Consider the following 20521-nt stretch of genomic DNA (forward strand, 5'->3'; position numbering starts at 1 on the left):
TTCTGCTTCGGCTGTAACTGACGAGTAAATGCCCAAATGCAAGCTCGAATCAATTTTCTAACTCTGGCAGTGATATTTGTGTTTGGTGAGAGAAGTTTGCGTGTGGTGTTTCATGGCCGTGTTTTTATCAAACAAACACTGGGAATTATTTTTGGGATAATCATTCTTTTTTTTATTCGGTTAAGTATGATTTCACATGAGAGACTTAGCGATTAGTCTCTTAGCGATGGTGTAATGGGTTAACAAAATAAATTTCGGAACAAAACTTTGGGTTGATAAAAAAACATAGTTTGAAAATAATAAAGATACACCCGAAAATCAATTTATTGCTAATATTAACCATTTTTTTCCAAACAAAATGAAAAAATTACTTTTTTTACTAATGTGTGTACAACTCAATAATCATACTAATTTTAAGTTTTTCCAGTATATTTCTGGACCTAATTGCTATGACATACGTTGATAAGTCTCCATAAAACTCCAAAAATTACATAAAAAATTAAAAATTTTAAATTATCTTTTTTTACAAAAACGCAAATTTTACTCAAACTTTTAACATATGTTTTAAGCAACGTATATTCTAATAAACCAATTAATCGAATCATTTTACGTTTTTTTAGTGTGTTTTGAGCCAAATTGCTATAATATACGAAAAACTTTGTTGATAGATCACCCAAAAATTCAAAAATTGCAAACAAATGGAAAATTTTCAATCATCTTTTTCTACTAAAACGCAACTTTTCCGCAAACTTTTAACACATATTCTTGAAGGGCACAAGTAGGGCTCTCAGACACACTATCAGGTGCTGTGCTTACACGTGCTTACATTTAATGTTTTTGTTGGTCAAAATGAGGAAAATTAGGCATATTTTCAATGTGGCCTGCGACTGACTCTGTAGGGTTGAAATCCATTACCCATTTTGTTTTAGGAAACTAATTTAATAAGCTTTCAATCATATGTGAACATACCATGATAGTTTTAGTAGTTTTTTATATATTCTAAAATATTCAGAAAAATTATTTTTCTCCGTTTCTGAAATAGGTAACTTTGAAGGCATTTTTCAACATAAACCATTTTTTTAAAATACTACAAAATCATGTGTTCAAAACATCCTGAATATGAAATTCGCATTTTGGTAATTTTGGCCACTCTTTTATATAGGGACCGTCTTATGTGCACTGTGCATTGACGGGTAGTGTAATCAACTACATTACAGAACGTATTTATTTTTATGCGATATTCTCTTTTTATTGCTTAATAATGAATCAGGAATGCTTCAAAATGGTGATCAACTCAACAACAACAGTGATATACTCGTTTTTAGAATTTAGTTTTCCTTCCAGTTAAATTTTTAGCATTTTTCCAGGTTATTTGGAAATATGAGTGGCAACCCTGCATATGGCAGTGAAATATATAACATCCAACTCAGTCAAACACTGAGTGTATTCATCTATGGTTCGACAGGTTACTTGCAGCGGTATCATCTCCCGCGCCTCATTTTTCTCGTCGACACTTTTCGTCTAACCAAAAGTAGCCTAGTAGAATAGCAGTTCGGATAATCTCTCTTTTTCGGAGAGAGACTTGCAGAATTTACAATATTGTTTTATTAATAAATAGACAAATATACTGAAAGCTACCATTTCTTTGGAAGAACAGTCATCACCAATCATCATCATATCAATTTAATTTTCAATCGATAAAACCGTTCGTTTTTCGAATTCCTCCTAGCAGGGCCTCTCACCGCATTTGGTTGCTACATTACGAACATAATTAATAATTTACTACTTGAAAAGTGAAAGTTATTTAAGCACCTATTCTACTCCACCGGTTTCCACACCCGATCCTACCCATCAGCATCAGAATTTGCTGGGTTCGAACGAATCGAACTGATCATACAAATAGATTGAAAGGCTGTCTTTTTGGTACAAATATTGAGACCTTTAGCCGTTCTCCGGCGGCTACAATCGCCTCGTTATCGAATCAGCTCCATTAAAGCACAAGTTTACTTTCAGACTTGCAAAGTAACACAGAGTTTTCCATTCGTTCGCTTTGTCGGTGGCACTCATTCTCTTTCTCTTTCTATACGTGCAGCTAACAGGCCACGGAACATTGACTGTAATTGATGGATTAAATAACTGCCGCCCGGGTCGGCATCACTCGCGTCGTCGGAATACACCAATCGACAGTACGTGCGCCTGTTTCTGGCAACTGGAGCCAAGATAAGCATCTGATGGTTCCAACTCGGAAGGTAAATCATGGAATCCCAACCCGATACCTCGAGTAGCATTTTCCGCATGATATCACGTTCCATCACTAACTTTCGCTGTCCGTGGATGGCAACTCACGGCTGGTCTGTTGGGTTGGCTTTCGGATGATTATTTTTTAGAAATGCTTCCGGATGCAGCTCTTTATGATGAGATTCCCTTTCATCGGCTGGGTATGGTATGCACTGCTTGGCGAAAATGTTACTCCGTCAGAGATGATGTTAGCCGAGGGGAGAGTCGTAATCCGTGACAACCCCTCTGTTCAATTGGTTCCAGCACTTTTATGCTACGATGATTTAACGCGAAGCATGGTATGTTTACATATGTTAATGAAATGAGCATAAATCACGCTGACTGAACGCGGGGTGGAAATGCGAAAAAATTTATGAGCATCACCACTAGGAAATTATTTTTTTCGTGAATGGCAACTAGTTCCCCTTCGCAGAAATCGCGTGGATGTGATCACTAGGTTCAACAAGTTCAACAGATTAATTAAAGTCAGAAAACACAATAAACCAATGAATGAAACAAATAGGTTTTACTTTCAGTTACAGTTAAAAATTTGTGGTTCAAATTTATTCCCTTTTCATAAGATAAAATCGAAACAAAAATGAAGTAACGTGAATTTTGCGAAAAAACACGCAATTAATTACACAATTTAGGTAATCAATTTAAGAGATCTAAATGTTTAGCAAAACATCTACGACAACTTAGGCCGGACGGGAAATTATTTTACAACACATTTCAATCAAGTGTTGAAATAACAATAATATGGAGTACAACGAAAACTATGTCCACCACCTCCGTCGAACCCCATCCCCAAGCCCCAGCCAGGCCAAAAAGATTTTCATTTCCTGTGTATCTAACGTCCTAGAGATAACCCAATTGCTGCGAGACAACTGTGTTCACGCTATCACAAAGATCCTCAACGATGGTTCGTATATCATCATTCCGCTCGTACCGGGTCCAGACCTGCCCCGCACCGGTCTAATCTACAACCCAAGCACTCAGTTCTTACGCGTAGATCCTCGCCGTAAGATAACAGATGACGGGTCGACAAACCATCCTTTCGAAGCCGCCCAGTTACGCTGGAAAGAGAAAGATTGCGGTTTCCGGGTGCGCAAAGGTTGTTAGATGACATCTTAAAATTCATTTCTTTTATATTCGTATCGTTTCGGACCTACAGCGGGAAAAGAGAAGTGCTGCTGATTGGAGCCAAAATGAAGCTGACGAGGAGTACAAGAGGGATATAATACTGGCGGACAGCCGAAAGAAAGAGATGGATGATGATGATGATGATAGTGCAGGGTGTTGGGTCCGTCTGTCCGTCCGTCCGTCCGACTCGCACTTGTTTTCCAGGCGCTGGCGATGATAAAGGACGGAATTTATCGGTATCATAATGATGTTAGAACGAACGTGAATGGCGTGCGGAAGTTGATCGTGACGTTTATTCTATCCAAGTGGAAGACTGGCGAAGAAAAATGGACCATTTAGATGTTTTTTTTTCTCCTATACGGATCTGAACACCTGGTCAAAGTGAAAAATTCACTTCTTATTAAAGGAATAGATTTTTTCCGCTAGGATTTTTCTTCACAGTGTTGCCCTTTCTTGTAGAGCGCTCATTCGTCTAGACATGATGGATTGACTGGAAAAAATTTAAAAACTTTCTATGCTAAAGCTAGAACGATTTAATATCTGGAAGCACTGTTTGGTTTATGTTTCCTTCTTGTTTAGCGCTAAAAGTTTGTCACGATTGTTATGCTTGAGGGAAGTCGCGAACCGAAAATTGATTTCGGGCAAAATTAATTTGCCACTGCGGACAAGAAATCTAGATTTTCGCTACAAACAAGTCTATAGATTTCAAAATGTACAAGGAAGAGTGCCTGAAAACACACAGAATAATCCAGCTAGTTGTTTGAACTGTCTTTTTTCATTTGAGCATTACTGGTCAAAATAGATTAGCAGAAAAAATGCATCCTGACGATTTCTGTAGCATTTGGTTTTTGCTTCAAATAAAGTTTTGGTATATAACCATGTCTTTACAATGTTCTATAGGGGACTACAGAAGACCAAAATGGCATAGTTATATTTTTTGTGTAATTAAGTTTTTCTTTTTAATTTTCTCAACTTAAATTCAAGAGAACTTGAAAAGAGATTCATTCATGTCACGAAAGATAATAATAAGCATTTCGATTCAAAATGACTATTTGAATTATTTAAAATCATTTGAATACAAATAGTTTTAAAAAAGTTGCAATTAAGTTTTTTTTGAACTTAACCTTTCATAAAATATTGTTTTTTATCTCTCCATCCTGGACTTTCTATCGGAATTTCATTATAAATTAAAGTTTCATTGAAAAAAATTGTTTGATTTTCACCTCTTTTGTAAAATTAAAATCATGCGTCAATTTTAAATTTTTTTGTCAAAAAAAAAAAAAAATTCGGTGTACATTATTCTTCAAGGCATTAGTGATTTCTTACAATTCATTTTCATCCAGTTTTCTATCAAATAAAATATGTTCATTAGGAGAGATTTTGCTCATACGGAGAAACTTCATGTTTTCCCGTCGTCGTTGTGTACGTTGCTGTTAATTTTTTAGTTTGCTTGTAAGGTTGTTATATCGTCAGTTGAATTCAATACTGGCACAACTCAAAATTTTGCAGTTTTGAGTTATTGATGGCAAACGATGCCAAATAATATAAAGTTTCATCTTAAAAAGACCCGTTTCAAAATTCACAATATTTCCAGAAAATATAAATAGATGTGCCTTTATTGCACAAATCTAAAATATCTCTAAAAAGACAGAAAAATGAGGTTACAATTATTATAACTTGCTCATTACATGCACATGATAGACCCAAACAAGTTCAATAAAAATGGGAAGTCCTAAAATTAGAATTTTTCACGAAAATGAAAAAAGAAATTTTTGACGCAAATTTTCGAACGCGTTTTTCTCGAAACTATGAATTTTGAGTTGTGCCAGTATTGAATTCAACTGACGATATGTATTTGAGAAACCCTAAAGCTCCTAGATTTTTAGTTTTTTTTTCTATTTTTCCACTAAGTCCCGGTACATTCGTAAGCGAGACATACTTTCTGTATAGTTGTGAATATTATGTATAACTATTTTATTTTTTTTTAAATTCTATTTTCTAATAAAGTTTCTAAAGTTGGCCGAAAGTAAAAAAGTAGGACGAAACGTAAAGAAATAAATTGAAATATTTTCTGCAATCACCGAAAAAATTAATTGAAACCTGCCAAACAAAATCAGTAACAAATATCTACTATTCGATCCTTTTCGGTTCTTCTTTGCAAATATTAATCAATAGAAATGACTTAGATACGCAGGCTACGTAGTATTTAATTTTATTTGTGACAATTGTAGCCGGGAATCTGGCCGGACTCGCACATGTATATGATTAAAAATGGTAGGAGAATAAGCTGTACTTTATCAGACAAAAATTTTAAATCCATTTTTATCTGACACCAAAATTCCTCCAGCGAGTTTTTCTCCTTCACGTTCGTATCTGATGTCAAATCTCTCAGGCATTCATATTCGTCTGATGTCAATGAGGCTGGCTTTGCTGATATGGAGAAAGGCTGCTTCACCCGTGTCGTTTTCCTGTGGAACTCATCGAGGAAGTATTGTTCAAAACCCTTCAAAAAACCCTGTACATTTCGAAATAATTTAATGGGAAGGGTTTTATTTGCTTTGATACCTACTTGCAAGTGCTCGTTCATTTCCTGGAAGTTCTTGGATGATATTTTTTAGTTTGATAAAGTGTTCCGCCGAGCGTTTGATAAAGTGAAGAGCTTGATATCCTACCTAGCTAAAAATGCTATTACTTCTCTAAGTTAAGCATGTCGTATTATAAACTGAAAATCAATTTATCTACCAACACTACTAGTGTACCAGCGTTAGTAAGATCACAGAGAACAGACGTTCATCTCATTTTCAAAGGATGTGTAAAAACTTGCAACCGTAATTTAACAGTAAGTGGTAATGCTCCCGCTACGTGGTGCTCGCGGCACTGGCATTATTGGCACTGATATCGATGAAATATCGATACGGCAATATTTATGCAGTGCGACTGGGGTACCACAAGTCAAGATTTTGATTGGAATTTTTACACACAATTTTCGAATCTTTTCACATGAACATGAATGTTTGTTCTCTGTGGTAAGTTTTCGATCAGAAGTAACGTCTGTAATATGTTGTAGATCCCAACTGCACCTGGAATATTTCCCTTCATTTGTTTGCTTAATCCTGCTGAGTGTATAAATTCGATACGACAGGTTACTAATGGTATAAATCTCACAGATGCATTGCATTGCTACTGTTGACAGAAAAAATTCAGCGTTTAATTCAACATACTCAACTTTGAACAGCTATAACTATTTAGAGGAACATCCTAACTCTTCTGTGTCTCCGGTAAGGTTATCAAGGATCTAAAGTTCTTTACTCTATTGTAATGTAGTGCATTGATAAAGCTTTGCTAAGCCCTCTGGAAAGGAAAATGTAATAAAGAAGGATTTCCCAAACACATTTCAGCAAAATCCCGCTGAGACCGGCCCCCTATTCACATGATGGTATTGAAAACTATTCAAGTTATGTTTTTTTTTGATTTAAGGAGTAAATGTTGTAATGAAGATAGAAAATTAAACTAACTGAAAATATGATTGTAGAAACTACGAAAAATATAGTTCAGCAGGTGGGACTCGAACCCACAACTTCACAACTTTATGTTTTTTAGAAGTCCATGTTAAATAAGTAGAGAAACTGCATTTGGTTGATCAAATTGATGAACCCCTCGGTAACTGGAAATCAATACACTAAAGTCGCTTTTTACGCGGGGGATACGTGCCGCGTAAAAAAACCGCGTAAATTCCGGAATCCGCGTAAAAAAAACCGCGTAAATTCCGAAATCCGCGTAAAAAAACCATCGTTAATTTTGCATTCCGAGTGAAGGGAAACCGACATCCGGGCAAAAAAAATACCGCGTAAATTCCGGAATCCGCGTAAAAAAAACCGCGTAAATTCCGGAATCCACGTAAAAAAAACTGCGTAAATTCCGGAATCCGCGTAAAAAAATCCGCGTACAAAACCCGCGTAAAAAAACCCGCGTAAAAAAAACCGCGCAAAAAGCGATCTAGTGTACTATCAATACAATTCTCAATACTATTTGACCCTTCGTTTTTCGCCAAAAAATGGCTCATCAAAATTGCTCTAGCTCTTGAATCTCTCTATAGCATTAGGGGCCATCCACATACCACGTGGACAGATTTTTAACGATTTTGAAGGTTTTGGTGTTTGGTTTTTCGCTCACTAAAATTGCTGTAACACATATTTTTCATATAGTATTTCTAACCAATCCATCATTAAAAAGGGAATAAAAAGGACACTCTTGTGCATATATACACTAGGGTGGGGATAAGTGATCGGTTTTCCAGAACCAATTTTTTTGGTTCCTTTTGGGGCCCCATACAACCCTAGACTAACCGAGGGTCGATTGGTTTTGTCTCCGCTTGGCGCATTGCATTTCAAATTTGTATGAAAATTTATATGGGAAAACCCACTTCTTTGCATTTACCTTTCTAGAAAGCTCAATAATGCTCTAATATATAACTATTCTATTTTTTTATTTTTTTTTATTCTCGCTTATTTTCCGTCGGTCTAGTTCCGCCACTGTTGTGGCCAATCACCGACGCCCAGAGAGGCGACTCCACACCCAGGACCCTAACTCACGACCCGTTTATTAACGGACCGGCGCCAACGGCTTTACTTCCTCATGCGATGGAAGGCGTGATCCCAGAGATTTTTCGCCTCAGAAAATCTCCCGGTGTCGGCTAGGATTGAATCTAGACCAGTTTGGTTGGTTGTGAGTGGATCACGCCACCTCACAACCATCGACACCTATGTCGGCGGTGGGATTCGAACCCAGGCGTCGAGCGTGGTTGGCGGAGACGTTACCAACCACACTAGGCCCCCGCTCTTAACTATACTATACTTTCATTCCGAGTTGTGCTCTCGTCGTGTTCGGTCGCATTTTCATTTCGATCTCGATAGTGCCGACCAGTTAATCGCCTTCAAGGTCACCGTGCATTGTATTGCGTGTGCACTGCTGCTCGTCGCTGTCGTCTATTGAAGACAAAGGAACGCATCATCGCCTATTGCTACCGTACGCCACAGCAGGACGTTGTGTCGCTACTGCGAGAGATCCAGTACCCGGCGTACTGCTGTTTGGCTGTACTGGTGCTGCTGTGTGGCTGGAGCGGCTGCAGTTTTTGCTACCGGACTCTTGTGTGAAGGACTGGAGATTGGCATCGCCCGTGCGCTAATTGCGGTGGAGAGCGGCTGCAGAAGATAAGTAGTTTTTTTTTCTTGGTTTTTTTCTACAATATTAGTTGTTGATTGGCATTTTGCGTGTGTGGCTTACGCGTCCAACATGGACGACGAACGCGGGGATGAAAACCCGCTCGTTCTACCGCCTAGCCCTCCCGGATACAAAGTTCCAAGGGTTAAGAATGGAACCCCGCAGGAAGCTACCCATCGGCTTAAGCAGTATCCGGAGGGCAAAGCTGGTATTGGGGCTGTATTTTTCCGGCCGAAAGTAAAAGCATTGAACACAATGCAAATATGTAAAGATCTGGCACGGTTTACAGCCGTGACTGAAATTAACAAAGTGCGCCCGAATAAGCTGCGTGTTTTGGTGTCCGACCTCAAGCAAGCAAACGAGATTGTTGCTTGTGAGCTCTTCACGCGGGAGTACCACGTGTACATTCCAGCTCGCGTAGTTGAGATTGACGGTGTGGTCAGCGAATCGAGTCTGACTGTCGAGGACCTGTTGCAGGCTGGAAAAGGCCTTTTCAAGGATTCTAGCCTTGAACCTGCCAAGATACTTGAATGTAAGCAATTACATTCAGTATCGCTCGACAAGGGTGTAAAAACTTACACCCCTTCAGACTCTTTTCGCGTGACTTTCGCCGGGTCTGCTCTGCCGAGCTATGTGCTCGTGGACAAGGTGTGTCTGCCCGTGCGCTTGTTCGTACCGCGGGTAATGAATTGCCTCAAGTGCAAACAGTTGGGCCATACGGCCTCCCACTGTGGCAATAAAGCACGTTGTGGCAAGTGCGGAGAGCAACATGCGGATGACGCCTGTAATAAGGGTGCTGAAAAGAGTCTCTATTGTGGGCAGACTCCGCATGAGCTGTCTGCATGTCCCGCGTACAAACAGCGCCAAGAGAAGATCAAGCGGTCTCTGAAAGGGCACTCTAAGCGCACTTTCGCAGAAATGCTTAAAGAGGCCGCTGCCACCAAACTGGTTTCCCCGAATCTCTTCGAGGTCTTGCCATCCGTTGAGTCTGATTCTGACGATTCAGTTGGGGAATCTTCTTTTGTTGAACCCGGAAATCTAGGAAGAGGAAAAACCTTTCTTCTCCTAGGCTTCCTAGTAAAGAACAGAGAAGGTCTCCATCTGAAGTGACTGATACTAAAAAACAAAAAAGTGCTGTAGAAAATCCGAAGCAAACTCCTCCGGGATTGGCAAAACTGAATTCAAGTAAGGAGTTTCCGGCACTTCCAGGGACATCAAAAAACTCAACTGTTCCTTCTTTTTCGTCCAAGATTCAGCCAGAATCTGGACTGCTGAAGTTTTCAGATATTGTGGACTGGATTTTTGAAAATTTCAACATAACTGATCCTCTTAAAAGTCTTCTGCTGGCATTTCTACCAACAGTTAAAACGTTTTTGAAGCAGTTGACTGCTAAATGGCCCCTCCTTGCAGCGATCGTATCCTTCGATGGCTAATTCATCGGCTGAGATGAAGGATTCTATCTCTATTTTACAGTGGAATTGTAGAAGTATCATCCCCAAAATTGATTCATTTAAAGTTTTGATTAATAAGCATAAATGCGATGCATTTTCCCTCTGTGAAACTTGGCTCACTTCAAATGTAGATCTTAGCTTCCATGATTTTAATATAATTCGCCTCGACCGAGACACCCCTTACGGAGGAGTATTTCTAGGGATTAAGAAGTGCTATTCCTTCTATCGTATTAACCTCCCCACGGTCCCAGGCGTCGAAGCTGTCGCATGTCAAATGACAATACAAGGTAAAGAGCTTTGTATTGCCTCAATATATATTCCTCCCAGAGCACAGGTTGGGCAACGGCTGCTTTGATTTAATAGAACTTCTTCCCTCGCCACGTTTGATTTTGGGAGATTTTAACTCTCATGGCGTGGCTTGGGGTTCCCCTTCTAATGATAACCGTTCCTCTTTGATCTATAACCTCTGCGACGACTTCGACATGACAATATTAAACAACGGTGATATGACACGCGTTCCGAAACCTCCAGCGCGCCCCAGTGCTTTAGATTTATCTTTATGTTCAACATCGCTACGGTTGGATTGCATATGGAAGGTAGTCCTCGATCCCCACGGTAGCGATCATTTGCCTATTCAAATTTCAATTGATAATGGTTCAACTCGCACGCGATCAGTTGATATTCCGTATGACCTCACACGGAATATCGATTGGAAATTTAACGAGGAAATGATATCAGAAGCTGTCGAGTCGATTCAACATCACCCACCACTTGAAGAATACAACCTCCTCGCGGGCTTGATTCTCGACGCCGCGTTGCAAGCCCAAACGAAGAAATATCCCGACGTGACGATCAAAGAACGGCCCCCTACTCCGTGGTGGGACAAAGAGTGCTCCGATGTCTACACGGAAAAATCCGACGCGTTTAAGGCCTTCTTTTGGGTGAAAGGTCAACCCGACGACTTTAAGCGGTATTTGGAGCTTGAGACCAATTTCAAAAGCTTGCTCCGAGCAAAGAAACGTGGATATTGGCGCCGGTTCATAAACGAAACGTCGAGGGAGACATCGATGAGCACTCTTTGGAACACAGCCCGAAGAATGCGAAATCGTATAACGGTCAACGAAAGCGAGGAGTCTTCAAGTCGGTGGATATTTGATTTTGCCAGGAAAGTATTTCCGGACTCTGTTCCTGAGCAAAACATTGTTCGCGATGCGTCTCCGGGCCACGACGCGATAGAGTCACCTTCTACGATGGCAGAATTTTCAGTTGCCCTTCTGTCCTGTAACAATAACGCGCCTGGGTTAGATAGAATCAAATTCAACTTGTTAAGAATCTACCCGGCAATGCCAAGAGGCGCTTGTTGAACTTGTTCAATAAGTTCCTGGAGCAAAACATTGTACCGCAGGATTGGAGGCAAGTGAAGGTGATCGCCATCCAAAAACCAGGGAAACCAGCTTCTGATCACAACTCTTATAGGCCGATTGCAATGCTATCCTGTATCCGGAAATTGATGGAGAAAATGATACTCCGTCGTTTAGACCATTGGGTCGAATCAAATGGTCTACTATCAGATACTCAATTTGGCTTCCGCCGTGCCAAAGGAACGAATGACTGTCTTGCGTTGCTTTCTACAGATGTTCAGCTAGCCTATGCTCGCAAAGAACAAATGGCATCTGTGTTCTTGGACATTAAGGGGGCTTTTGATTCCGTTTCTATTGACATTCTTTCGGGCAAACTTCACCGACAAGGATTTTCACCAATTTTGAACAATTTTTGCATAATTTGCTGTCCGAAAAGCATATGCATTTTACGCATGGCGATTTGGCAACTTTTCGTATTAGCTACATGGGTCTTCCCCAGGGCTCATGCTTAAGCCCCCTTCTTTACAATTTTTATGTGAATGACATCGACGCATGTCTGGCAAATTTATGCACGATAAGACAACTTGCAGACGACAGCGTGGTCTCTGTTACAGGAGCCAAAGCTGCCGATTTGCAAGGACCATTGCAAGATACCTTGGACAATTTGTCTGCTTGGGCTTTACAGCTAGGTATCGAATTCTCTCCGGAGAAAACTGAGACAGTAGTTTTTTCTAGGAAGCGTGAGCCTGCTCAGCTCCACTTACAGTTAATGGGTGAAACGATTTCTCAGGTTTTGGTATCTAAATATCTAAATATCGATTCGAAAGGCACCTGGGGATGTCACGTTCGGTATTTGATGGAAAAATGTCAACAAAGAGTGAACTTTCTCCGGACAATTACTGGATCATGGTGGGGCGCCCACCCAGGAGACCTCATAAGGCTTTACCAATCAACGATATTGTCGGTGCTTGAGTACGGGTGTTTCTGCTTCCGCTCCGCTGCAAACACCCATTTAATCAAGCTGGAACGATTGCAGTATCGTTGTTTGCGTATTGCCTTAGGTTGCATGCATTCGACCCATACGATGAGTTTGGAAGTTTTGGCGGGCGTTCTCCCATTAAAAGACCGGTTTTGGGATCTGACTACTCGTATTCTCATCAAATGTGAGGTTTTGAACCCCTTGGTAATTGAAAATTTCGATAGGCTAGTTGAACTTAATTCTCAAACCCGTTTCATGACTGTGTATTTCAATCACATGTCTCAAAGTATAAATCCTTCCTCATACACCTCCAATCGTGTCAACTTATTAGATACTTCTGTTTCTACTGTATTTTTCGATACATCCATGATGGAAGAAACTCGTGAAATCCCGGATCATTTACGCGTGCAGCAGATCCCTAAAATATTTTATAACAAATATAAAAACATCAACTGCGACAATGCGTTTTATACTGATGGATCACTTCTCAACGGGTCCACTGGCTTTGGTATCTTCAACAATAATTTTACCGCCTCCTACAAGCTCGATAATCCTGCTTCTGTTTACGTCGCAGAATTGGCTGCAATTCAGTATACCTTAGGGATTATTGAAAAAATGCCCACGGACCATTACTTCATCTTTACGGACAGTCTCAGTTCTATTGAGGCTCTCCGACCGATGAAAAATGCAAAGCACTCTCCGTATTTCCTGGGGGAAATACGGGAACATCTGAGTGCTTTATCCGAAAAATCTTCTCAGATTACCTTAGTGTGGGTCCCTTCTCATTGTTCCATTCCGGGCAATGAGAAAGCGGACACTTCGGCTAAGGTGGGCGCAACAAACGGTGATATTTATAACAGACCAATTGCCTACAATGAATTTTTAAAATTTTCACGTCAGAGTACACTTGTCAACTGGCAGGCCTCGTGGGATAAGGGAGAACTGGGGAGGTGGCTACACAGCATCATCCCCAAGGTTTCCACCAAACCTTGGTTTCGGGGGTTGGATGTAGGACGAGATTTCATTCGCATGATGTCTCGGATTATGTCCAACCACTACGGGCTAGATGCACATCTCTTGCGTATTGGGCTGGCGAGCAGTAATCATTGCGTTTGTGGATTGGGGTAGACATTGAACACGTGGTTTGGGTGTGTGCTGAATTCTGCGGCGCCAGATCTCTACTTCTGGATACCCTCAGGGCCCGAGGAATACAGCCCTATGTGCCAGTTCGTGATATTCTCGCTCAGCGAAGCTTGCCATAGATGCTACATGTTTATAGCTACTTGAAGAGCATCAAGGTGCCAATTTAACAGCGAAACAAAAAAAAAAACATGTTAGTTTTAGTATTAGATTTAGTTTCAGCTCGTAGTCCGCAGCGAGGGTAAAGAATTTGCCTTTAGCTTATAAGATATTTTAGACCATAAGGCATTAGACTTAATTGGCTCCGTAAAACATTAATTTGTATTGTGCCGTGTCAAATAAATGCTGTGTGAACAAAAAAAAAACTATACTATACTTTAGCATAATGCACTACATTATGTAAAAGTATAGTATTTTAGATGCCGAACAACTTTGCAGAAGACACTGAAGAGCTAGGATGTCCCTAAAAAGAGCTATAGCTGTTCAAAATTGAGTATGTCGATTTAAATGCAGAAAATCTTGTTTTCCGCCAACATTACCAATGTACCGGCGCTAGTAGGATTCCCGTCAGAAGTAACCTGTCGTAACGAGTTAATAAACTCAATCAATTGTAGGCTTGTCATCTATATACAGAAAGAGACTAGTCCGGTTTGCAGTCAACATTCGAATGAATCGGTTTATTTCTCTATAGATACAATTGGTGTTCGATACGATTTAGGCGAGAGCCTTTGGAAAGAAAATAGAAAGGGAGAGAAGAAATAAAAGGGACCTGGTAACATGTACTTGAATTTTATGACGGTCGGTAACCCGTCGTGTATTGTCGAATTCTGGTAATTTGAGAACGGTCATGGCTGAGTGACGAAGATTGCATCGTTGGCGGTTCGCGCATGGGCAATCGAACTTGGTGTTATTGCTCACGTTGCGAGCCCCAACGATGCAGTTTCGTAGCTGCTATGTCACATCTGTTTCCTATTACCACGGCTTAAACATTATGCGCCACATCTCCCCTTTTTATTTAAAATGATGAGCGTAGTGAAATCATTTTTAAACATAGAATGTTACCAAATTCCTGTTTTTTGTTTGTGTTATATCATGATGGCTGGACATCTCTTTTTTTATAGTTTAATTATGCGGTTTTTATGTACTGTTTTATTTTCTTGGGTGTTACAATCTTTTATTGTAATGTTTGGGTGATCAATTGATGTTACTTCATGTGGACCAGTGTAAACCATATCTAATTTCCTGTTATTTTCAGATCTCAGTAATATCCTATCTCCTAGTGAGATGTCTATTGGGTTTGCTGTATATTGTAGCTTGAATTTTAGTTTTGAGTAGTAGCTTTCGTAATTATAAATAGGGTCTATTTTTCCAGAGTTTGTCAGGCTTTTGGGATAATTTACCATGTTGCCAAAAACTAATTCATATGGAGAGTAAGAATGTTCAGAATGTGGAGTTGTATTGTAGCAAAATGCATAGTATTGAAGCCAAGAATCCCAATCATCTTGTTGCTCATTAATGAATTGACGTAGGTATTCGTTAAGGCATCGATGATTTCGTTGAAGACCTCCAATGGTTTGTGGGTGATATGCTGTAGAGAATTTATGTTTAATTGATAATAGTGTACAAATTTGTTCGAACAATTCGTTCTTATATTCGGTTCCTTAATCGCTTTTGATTGACATTGGGCATCCATAAATGAGAATAAAATGTTCTATGAATGCTTTTGCTACAGTCTGCGTTTGTTTATCTTGTAAGGGTATGACGATAACGTACTTTGTGAGGTCACATTGTATCGTTAGTGCATATCTATTTCCTTTTTGTGTTTTGGTCATCGGTCCTATTGTATCGATTGATATTAGGTTAAACGCTTTATTGGGTGTAGTTGTTCCTATGAAGTTTTCCTTTGAGTTTACAGTATTTTATTCGCAAGTTATTCCAGTAGTAAATACTTCTGAGTTTTTTCACAAGTCGTGTAGTACCAACGTGTCCTCCAATTGGGGATGTGTGGTTTTCGTATATTATCTGATTTATGACATTTTTGTCGTTTACAATTTTCGCTGGTGTGTAGATAACTAGTTCTACTTCGTTTGTTGAGCGATTGTATATAGCTTTAAAATTTTCAATGTTGATTTTCGAAAAAATAACACTGTTTCTTGCAATTGCTAGTTTTTTTATTTTTACTTTTTTGGCCATTTCGTTTATTGTATCGATAACTTCTTCGATATCTTTCATTTTCGTGCACGTATTTCCGGAAAATTGCGCTTGAGCAAAATTCTTTTTCATTTTTTGTCATATATACTTGTTACTAATGTTGGTTTCGTGTTGTTTATTTCCAAAACGAGTTTTGGAAGATTAAACGCGTCGATGTTATTCACTGAATCGTACGCTCTAGGGTGATCAGTCCTGTCACGGTCGCCATGTAGGCTTGTCATCTATATACAGAAAGAGACTAGTCCGGTTTGCAGTCAACATTCGAATGAGCGGTTTATTTCTCTATATATACAATTGGTGTTCGATACGATTTAGGCGAAAGCCTTTGGAAAGAAGATTGCATCGTTGGCGGTTCGCACATGGGCAATCGAACATGGGCAAGAACAAAAAAAAACTTGGTTCTGGCATTCTGCTATCAAATTTCGTTTTTTTTCATATAACAATTTCCCACCCTAATATACACGTACACATATATATATATTTTTTTTTGTCAGTGTGTAATTTTTTTTAATTTTATTTTCATTCTCTTCAAGATTTTAGTAGATATTTGGCCCCCTCAATGTCTTTCTGTGCCAACGGTGCAGGTTGCTTGCACAAGAAACCCACTCGGATGCTTTAACTTCAAGTGACGGAGCCAATTGTAGCTAATTTTTGCTGCAGTTCAGTTGTCACATTCGTCAATTTAGGAAGTTTTATCCATCGGTTATGTTGATGATTTGCAAAGGGGCTGAAGCAAATCCGTTTCCCCTGAGGAAGGCCAAGTCCAGAGGCCGAAACGTTGGACATAAGACATAGTAGCGTTTTGATACACCCTTAAGACTGAAAAAGCCGTTTAAGTTTTAAAATAGTTTATTTGACACGGCACGATACAATTTATGTTTAACTGAGCCAAGTACATTTTTTTAAATTCTAAATTAGCAGGGAAAAGAAGTAGGCACATTTTTTATATCTCGCGGCCGACTACGAGCTAGTGGGGATTTAAGGTGAGAGGAGGGGAGTTACAATTTTGTTTTATAACTATTTTTTTTAGTGTCTCCAGCCTGGTGTATAATTTTCTTTCAGTTTGTGACGGGTATTGTATTCTAACAAATAGATAAAAAAATTAAATTTTAATGCCAGCATTTTTTATAAACCCGTATAGCTGTGTCATGTACTGGAGATCACCGCTTCCCAGAATGTCTCTAACGGGTACGTTCGGTTGTTTTCCTTGGACCCGAAGGGATTCTATAAGCTCGAACCTAACACCACAGAATTCGGCACACGACCAGACAAAGTGCTCGATATCATTGTAGCCATCGCCACAAACGCAGTGATTACTTTCTATAAGCCCTATACGAAAGAGATGCGTGTTTCACGTGTAGTGATTGAAAATAAACCTGGACATCACACGAATGAAGTCCCGACCTACATCCAACCCCTTGAACCATGCTTTCGTCGATACCTTAGGAAAAATGGAATGTAGCCACCGTCCCAGTTCATCTGAGTTCCATGATGATTTCCAACTGTTGAGTGTTCTCTGACGCAAAATGCTATAAAATTCATCATAAGCAATTGGTCTTACATTAATATCGCCATCAATAGCACCCATCTTAGCTAAAGCGTCAGCCTTTTTATTGCCCGGAATGGAACAATGAGAAGGGACGCACGCTAAGGTAACCCGGTAATTTTTTTCTGTTAAAGCACTTAAAACCGCCGTATTTTCCCCAGGAAATACGGAGTGTGCTTCACAGTCTTCATCGATCGCAGAGCCTCAATGGCACTGAGACTGTCTGTGAAGATGAAGTAGTGGTCTAAGGGCAGGATTTCGATGATCCCAAGTGAGAACTGAATACCAGCGAGTTCTGCGCCGTACACGGAAGCAGGAGCATCGAGTTTGTAGTAGGCGGTAAAATTTTCGTAAAAACCGAAGCCAGTGGACTCATCTAGATTCGATCCGTCAGTGTAAAACCTTTTATCACAACTAACACGTTTGAACTTATTGGAAAAAACCTTTGGGAAAAAGGAATAGCACTTTTTGATCCCTAAAAGTACCCCTTCACCGTGTGTGTTTCGGTTTCGACGAATTATATTAAAATCGTGGAAATTGGGTTGGTCATTTGAATTAAGAAAGGTTTCACAGAGCGCAAATGCGTCACAATTGTATGTATTTATCAAATAAGAAAATAAATCGAATTTGGGAATGATACTTCTGCAATTCCACTGTAATACAGTAATAAAATTCCTAACCTCTTTCGCAGTATTAGTCATCGAAAGATATGATAGCTGAAATGAGGGGCCAAGTTGCTGCTAGTTGCTTCAAAAAGGCTGTAGGAAGAAGGGCAAGAAGAATATTTTGTAGGGGATCTGGTATGTTGAATGTTTTAAATATTCAGTCCACAATATCAGAAAATTTTATGAACCGCGTTTCTTTTTTATCTTCTGATCGAGAAATGGGTTCACGAGGGGTTTTTGGTGCCCCAGGAAGCGGTGGGTACTCCTGGTTTGATTTGAAATTAAAGCCGGGGGGTACTTGCTTCGGTTTTTCTTCACCGCTTCCTTTTTGTGTCTTATTGGTCATTCCGCTAGGGGTTATCTTACGACCTTTGCGAGAGGGATTAAGAGAGTTGATCATTCTCCACTTCCTAGATCCTTCTGACATGGCATAAGAACACCCTTCGACGGGATCGCCAGATGTACCCTCATCGGTTGGCAAAAAGGAAAAGATGTTTCCTGTCGAGGGTGGCTCAGCCCTCTCAAGCATTTCTGCAAAAGAGCGCTTTGATCGTTCCTTAAGGGAACGCTTAATTTTTTCCTCTCGCAGTTTGTACGCGGGACATGCCGGAAGGTCATGCCGAGTTCCCTCGCAATAGAGACACTTTTCAGTATCCTCACTGCAAGCGGTCTCACCATAATTGCCTCCGCACTTGCTGCAGCGTGCCTTGTTGCAGCAGTAGGTGGCTGTACTAACTGCTTGCAGTTTTGGCAATGCATGACCCGCGGTACGAACAGGCGTACAGGCAGACGAACCCTGTCCAAAGAGATGTAGTTCGGCAGTGCGGATCCGGCGAATGTTACACGGAAGGAATCCGAAGGAAGGAATTTCTTCTTCCCTTCTTCGATGGATACTGAATGCAATTGCTTGACATCCAGTATCTTCACATCTTGAATCAGGGGGTTTTTGAAGCAGCCAACCCCGTGACGCAAAATGTCATCGACCGTGAAGTTTCCTTCGGTAACCACACCGTCATCGATCTCCACGTCCTTGGCCGGAATGTACACGCGGTACTCTCTCGTGAAGAGCTCGTAACTAGCAATTGCGTTTGCTTACTTCAAGCTACTCACGACAACTCGCAGTTTGTTCGGTCTAACCTTTGTAATTTCGGTTACGTGCGAAAACTGTTTTGCCAGGTCCTTGCCGATTTGGATTATATTTAAAGGCTTTTTATAGGCCTAAAGAAAACTACCAACGGACCTTTCGCGGCATCTGGGTAAGCTTTTACCCGTACTTCCGGTACCCTTGATACAGGTCTAGGTAAGGAAGTGGTACAGGGGAAGGTAGAGGGGAATTGATGGGGGACATCTCAATCTCTTCCCCATTTGTTTCCACATCCAGGATTAGTTGCACCTGCAGGTCGTCCATTTTTTTGTGGGAGCGTTTAGCTCTACCGCACGCAACCAATATATGTGCGTATATGGTGGGAACCAAATAATTGTTGTAAAATGTGAAATTTTTCAAAATAAGGTTTATTAAATAAGAAAAAAGACAACCGAATTGAAAGAAAAATAAATAAATAAAGGAAAAAAAAAACAAATGTGAATACTACATCAGGCTTTTTGTATTTTTGCCTACGTGCCCTCCTGGCTGATAGTTGGATTAATCCAGTAGGTGGCTTGGCAGGAATCGCAATCAGTCTCCTCCACCTGAACCAGCACTAGGGGCTAACCAGCGGTTGGTGGTGCGAGGGATTTCCTTCGACAGCGTCTGCACACAATGTACACTCTCGGAACCCGCTGGAAGATAGCCGGCTCGGTTAAGAACGGAAGAGTATAGAACTTTCTCAGCTTTTTAACTTGAGGTTTTCTGCTATTCACGTCACAAAACCTCAGAGAAACGAGTGTTTTTAGTATGTTTGCATGCATGCTCGAATTTCAACTGCCGTTCAATATTAGCGAATTTCTTTATTCCACCAGCTCACCTTGTTATGACCTAGAGCCAACCTAACTGCTGTCAAAACCCTTCTTCATTTGCTCGATTTCGCCCCAGTATTGACCTGGCATGCTGCCCGAAGCGCACCGTAACATTTGTCAGCTTCAACCCACCACCGAACGTGCTTAGTTCGTGAACAATTATCTGCCATCTCTTTCTTACTTGCGTCGTAAATCGCGATGTCATTTTTTTTATCCCTCGGCAGATTTGCCCTGACGCAGTGGAATAAAGAAATTCGCTATATGTTTTGTTTATAAAAAACCAATTTACCTCTCAGTTGCTGTCAACATTTGGAAAGTTCAAAAGGTTCAAAAGCTATAATTTTTCAATATTAGGTAATTAGGAAAACAATACCTTTTTTTAACTCACCCCGTAAGGGCAAAACATGAAATACAGTTCTCAGATTTTACCACAATAAGAACAAACACACAAAGTTCGAACCATATTGGAGATTTGGTACATCATTGTGGAATTGCCCGACTTTCATTGCACGGTCTTTTTAACACAGATTTTTTTTCACAAGCCTTTTTTGCACGGCTAATCAAAAAAAAGT

This window comes from Wyeomyia smithii, chromosome 1 (assembly GCF_029784165.1).
Source record: "Wyeomyia smithii strain HCP4-BCI-WySm-NY-G18 chromosome 1, ASM2978416v1, whole genome shotgun sequence".
Classification (NCBI taxonomy): Eukaryota; Metazoa; Arthropoda; class Insecta; order Diptera; family Culicidae; genus Wyeomyia; species Wyeomyia smithii.